Here is a 5,652-nt window from a genome sequence, read left to right on the forward strand (position 1 = left end):
AACAAAAGCCATTGAAAAGTCTTAGAAACTGTAAAGGATCTGCCAGGCACAGCTTCGGGGTTAACGCCCATAGGTAATCAGTCGGCACCTGAGTCTATGTCTCTGAGACTGACTCCAGCTTCCACCACTCAGGCTGGCAGGCTTAGGAGTGGGAGAGCCTATCGCAGCCTGGCCAGACTCAGCTAGCTCCCGCCCTCTGTCTATTTATACCTGCCTTTCCAGTTCCTCCTTGCTTGTGATTCTTCTCGTGTGGTTTCCTGGCCCAGCTACAGCTCCTGACTATTTGATCCTGCTCCATACTGACCCTGGCTTACTGACTACTCTCCTGCTCTGTGTTTGGTACCTCGTACACTCCTGGTTTGACTCGGCTCGTTCACCTCTCTCTTTGCTCACGGTGTTGCCGTGGGCAACTGCCCCATTTCCCTTAGCTTTGTGTACCCTTGGATGTTTGTCTCGTGCACTTACTGAGCGTAGGGACCGCCGTCCAGTTGTACCCCGTCGCCTAGGGCGGGTCGTTGCAAGTAGGCAGGGACAGAGTGGCGGGTAGATTAGGGCTCACTTGTCCGTTTCCCTACCCCTATCATTACAGAAACAGTCAAGTCAAAGTTTCTTGCCACAGATTGCTACATCTGTAAATAGAGGGCCCCATCTATTAAATCAGAATCAGAATGCCTCTTTGGTTACTATACTGTCATTTTCGAGTGGTTGACTGAAAACAACAGCGATCGAAGGAAGTTGTAACTGGCCACTATTTTTCCTGCAGTGGCAAGCAAGTCTTTTTGAGTCTGTCATAGCTTCTATTGATTTATAACATAAAAATGATGTTCTCCTACTAATGTCTACTGACCTGCTTGCGATTATTTTTCAGAAAACTAAAATTGACTCTCATGTCCGTGGCATTCAAGCAATTGGTGAAAAATTTGAGATTTTGAAAGTAAGTTTAAACATAGATATATAATACTTAAAATGAAAACAAAGAAAACATTTGAAAGTAATGTGTTTGGCTGTCCAGTTTAAATTTTTCCAATTTTATTTTTTATATGATTAAAAGTTACAACAGTTTACAATCTACCCTCTGTATTAATTCCTCACTGTTTTCAAGAACTCTGCTTGTTGTTATACAGTAGAAACATTTCTTTTTTTACATCCAGGGGATACAATTCTGTCCATGGTCATGTGATGACACACAGGTGCATGGCTCGTTACAGTACGTGTATCAGGGCTGTGTCTTCTAACGAGTTGTGCACCTGGGTGTCATCACATGACCATGGACAGAATTTTATACACTTGAAGTTCCTACTGAATAACAAATAAACAGAGATCTTGAAAACCGTGAGTACATTGGAAAATTGTATAACTTTTAATTTGCTGAAACTGGAAATCCCATTTATCAGTCCTCAGAATGTAATAACACAAGTTCCATTGCAACACAGAAATATCTTAATTTTCATAGGTTCCACAACAATTTGGAAAAAAATAATGACATAACAATTATTTTTAAAGGCATGTCACCAAAACAATTGGCTGTATTTCTTTTTTTCCCTATGCCATCCTGCAGTTGTAACTATAACCAAGTTAGTTAGATGGTGCACATTACATCTTACTACAATCACAGTAAAGTAATATTCCATCTCACAATTAGTATCCCATTTCTATATACTGTAGATATGTGTCTTTATCTTTTTTTTGCTACAAGGTTAGAGCATGGCCTTTGCATATCCCAGGATCCGGGGACCCTGTACCCATGAGATCTGTCTTTTTCCCACAAATCCAGAGTGACTGTTATCTGGATAACCAGAAACAACACTAAACAAATAAATCCCAAAAGGCGATCACCAAGAACCCAAATTTATAATACAGTGGTCTATCAAGTTATAATGGCCTCACACTGCAATATTTTCATATTGCAACAGCCTTTTCTGGGCCATCATAACTTGAAACCACATTAAACTTACAAAGCGACGAAGCTTGCCGATCTGTGGTACTATGCGATTGACTTGAAGATTCAGCCAACCAGCGTGGATATTTTACTAGTAAAATTCCTGTAAATGAGTGCATTTTAGATTGGGGCAAGTAGAGCCAACCAGCAGGTGCTGAATTACAGAAGTGCATATACTGATTGGCTCTCTAGTGGCACATTTTTGCAGTACAGTGCAGTGCTAAATGTGCTATACTGCCATCTACCTGTGCCAGAATGAGCTGCTCCTTTGGACACTAGATGAGTTTATATTTTTACTGTACACTGTGAGTGCTATAATGGACCCTAAAGAAACTCCCGCCCGCAGCATAAAAATAAATTTCCCAGCTACCAGCAGTAATTTCTTTGCTTGGCACTATGCAAATTTATCACCAGACCCTGGATACAGTGCCACTGGATCATAATGGGATGGACACTGCACAGTTTTCTCACTAGGGATGTGATACTACTGTAGTGGCATCCTGGGGTTAGACAAAATGTCACTGGTACATCAGACTTTGGCACTGCAACATAAGGTCACTATGCCACTGACAATATAATTGATTGAATGTAAGTGGACTTCAGCTACAGACAACAGCTCCAGCTCTGTATGGGAAAAATAAGCATTAAAAGGGTTGTCCACTACCGGACAACTGATGACCTATCCACTGGATAGGCCATCAGTATATGATCTTGGGGGTCCTACACCCGGACCCCACACCGATCAGCTGCTTCGGCTGCCTGCGGGCACCGGACGTCCATGCTGGAAGCAGATAGTTCTGCTCACGTAATAACGGCCAAGCTGCAATACTGCATCGCCTCTCCTATTCAAGTGAATCCAGCTCCATACATTGCATACTGTGCAATGAGATTTGGTGCCCAAAGGCAGCCGGAGCAGCTGATCGATGCAGGGTCCGGGTGTCGTACCCCCACAAATCATATACTGATGACCCATCCAGTTGATAGGTTATCAGTAGTCAGCTAGTGGAAAAACCTTTTAAATTTCAAACATGGCATACTAATGGACTAGCGTAAGACTTTATCAAATGGTTGATGACATGTATACAGTGGTGATTTGCAAAAATAAGTCAATTTAAAAAAGTTATGGGTCTAGGCCTTGAATCTTTTGAGAATTTAACATCCCCTCCTGGGTTACATAGTAAATATGTCTACATGAGCCACAATGCAATAAAAGATAAATTAACTAAAAGGATAAAACTAAAATGTGTCATACAAAAAGCCCTCAACTTCTTTACCTTCTTTACAGACATGTCCCGAAGGTGAAAAGAAGACAAGGCAGCTAAGTCTTATTGAGGACCTCCTCTTTGAACTGGTAATTTTAGCTTATATGTTATATTGATTTGATTTTTTTTTAAAAATATGTGTAATGTCAAGACTTTTCCCAATAATAGAAATGGAGAAAATATAAAAATGTAGCAGTGACAAATAATCAATTTGACTGTTTCATGTCAATGGGAAAATTAGACATATGTCTGGCATACAGGTGTTTTTTCTCTGGTCCAGTGCAGTGCAGTGCCAGGGCCGAAGCAGAGAAATGGTGAGTGAAAGCCAACTATCGCTCGATCCCCGGGCCTCCACGCATCAATACTTTATTTGTACCCTGTGGGGGCACTTGGTGGACATTATACATGTGGGGGGCACTAAAGGGTGACATTATACTGTTGGGGTGGGAAATAAGGACCATTATAATGTGTGGGGCACTAAAGGGGCCATTATACTGCATGGTGGGCACTAAAGGGGGCAATATACTGTGTGGGGGGCACTGAAGGGGGCATTATACTGTGTGGGGATTTAAGCGGGCATTATGCTGTGTGTGGGGGCATGAGTGGGCATTATACTGTGTGGGGGCAGTAAATGTGGCATTATACTGTGTGGGACACTAAAAGGGGCTTTATAATGTCAAGGCACTTGGGTGGACATTATACTGTGTGGGGCTCACTAAAGGGGTCATTATACTGTTGAGGGGGGGAAGAAGGGGCATTATACTGTGTGGGGCAGTAAAGGAGGCATTATACTGAGGGTTGGGCACTAAAGGGGGTATTATACTGTGTGGGGGCTGCTATGTGGGAATTATACAGTGTGGGGGCAGCTATTGGAACATTATATTGTTTGGGGGCAGCTATGGGGGCATTATACTGTGTGGGGGAAAGAAAGCACGAAAGGGACATTATACTGTAGGGGGCATGAATTGGGCATTATACTATGTGGGGCACTAAAGGGGCATAATACTGTGTGGGGGCACTAAAAATGGCATTATACTGTGTGGGGGCACTTAAAAGGGCATTATACTGTGTAGAGACATTATACTTTTTTATGGGGCATTTTTTTAATGATGGTGGTGGGGTGCCGAAAGAAAATTTTGCACACGGTGGTATCTACCCTAAGGCTGGCCCTGCTGGCATGGCAAATAAATTGTTAAAGAATGATGGCTGGAACCTGCAGGAAATGTAAAGGAAGTTATAGTGCTTTTACAATTTAAACCTCTGCTGCACTCTACAACTTTCCCTTCATCATCCATGGACATGACCACATGTCAACACTGGGAGAGTGACATGATTTAGTCTCAGACCATTTCTTTCATTTTATTCATTTATATTTTTGTATGATTTTTTTCATTACTAACCCATCACTCATTAAAAAAATTATATTAATATTAATAAAAAAACATTTAATGTTTTTCTGAAAAATGTATATATGAGAGTATTGCTGAGAAATGGTTGTTAATAAATGACTTCTAATTTAATGAAAGGGTGTATCACACACAAATTACCGGGCAACACTACATACCCAATGTGCTATTGCAAAGGCTTACTCTTTATATGAATACTTTGTTCTTTTCAGAAAATGATATCCCTTGATGTTGGCTGTACTTTGAAGGATCTGTTAAAAATTATGGTAAGGTCTTTCCTTCCTATTTTATATTATTGATTTTTTTTTTGCGTAACATTATTTCATGAAGGTGTTATTTCATCGAGTACTATTGATTTAGTTTATACAATGGTAATGTATGTTATTAAGTCATCCACATAGTTCAGTAGTTCAATAATGTACAGTGCTTACAATACATGCTTTATTTGTATTTTTGTCTTTATTTGTCTTCAATCCATCTTTTTTATTGTTTCGGGTCGACATTTTGGGGGCTTCGGAACCAATTAACAATTTTCCATAGAGTTATGGTTTCAACATGCAATGGTCTTCCCGGAACCAATTAAAATTGTATGTTGAGAGACCACTATATTTACATATTTTATTCTGATTAGTTAAATTATTTCCATAGGATACCATATTAGAAAGAAGCTTACCTATTCAGCAGGGTCCAAGAAACCCAGTATACCTCAATTGCCCCTCGTTTTTCAGCACTAACTATCCAACAAAATGTTTCAGTTTTAAAATTAAAATGTTGCTCGATTTTTCTATTTCGTATATTTTTTCAACAGCCATTTTGTTGTGTAAGAAATAACTCTAAGAACTGTCTCTAGAACTTCTTCTACATGGTACTGCATGTAACAATTATGGAAAAACACAGAAATAATGCTCCAAATAGAATGTGCTGTTTTTTGGGTTTAATTTTTTAAAACGTGAAAACTAAGGCAAAACTTGTCTGAATTTAGCCATAGGGTGGAAACACACAGGACAGATACTCAGCGTAAAAATACAGAGTGTGTTTATCCTGG

General features: G+C 40.1%; 1 long non-coding RNA gene across 1 annotated transcript; it reads left to right on the forward strand.

Annotated features, from left to right (window-relative positions):
• The first annotated feature begins 868 nt into the window (after positions 1-868).
• Positions 869-4,874, forward strand: LOC142751032 (uncharacterized). The gene is made up of 3 exons (XR_012882685.1): positions 869-934; positions 3,225-3,290; positions 4,820-4,874. It is a non-coding gene; the product is annotated as an uncharacterized LOC142751032 (long non-coding RNA).
• Positions 4,875-5,652: the final 778 nt, after the last annotated feature.

The sequence above is a fragment of the Rhinoderma darwinii genome, chromosome 3 (assembly GCF_050947455.1).
Source record: "Rhinoderma darwinii isolate aRhiDar2 chromosome 3, aRhiDar2.hap1, whole genome shotgun sequence".
Lineage (NCBI taxonomy): Eukaryota > Metazoa > Chordata > Amphibia > Anura > Rhinodermatidae > Rhinoderma > Rhinoderma darwinii.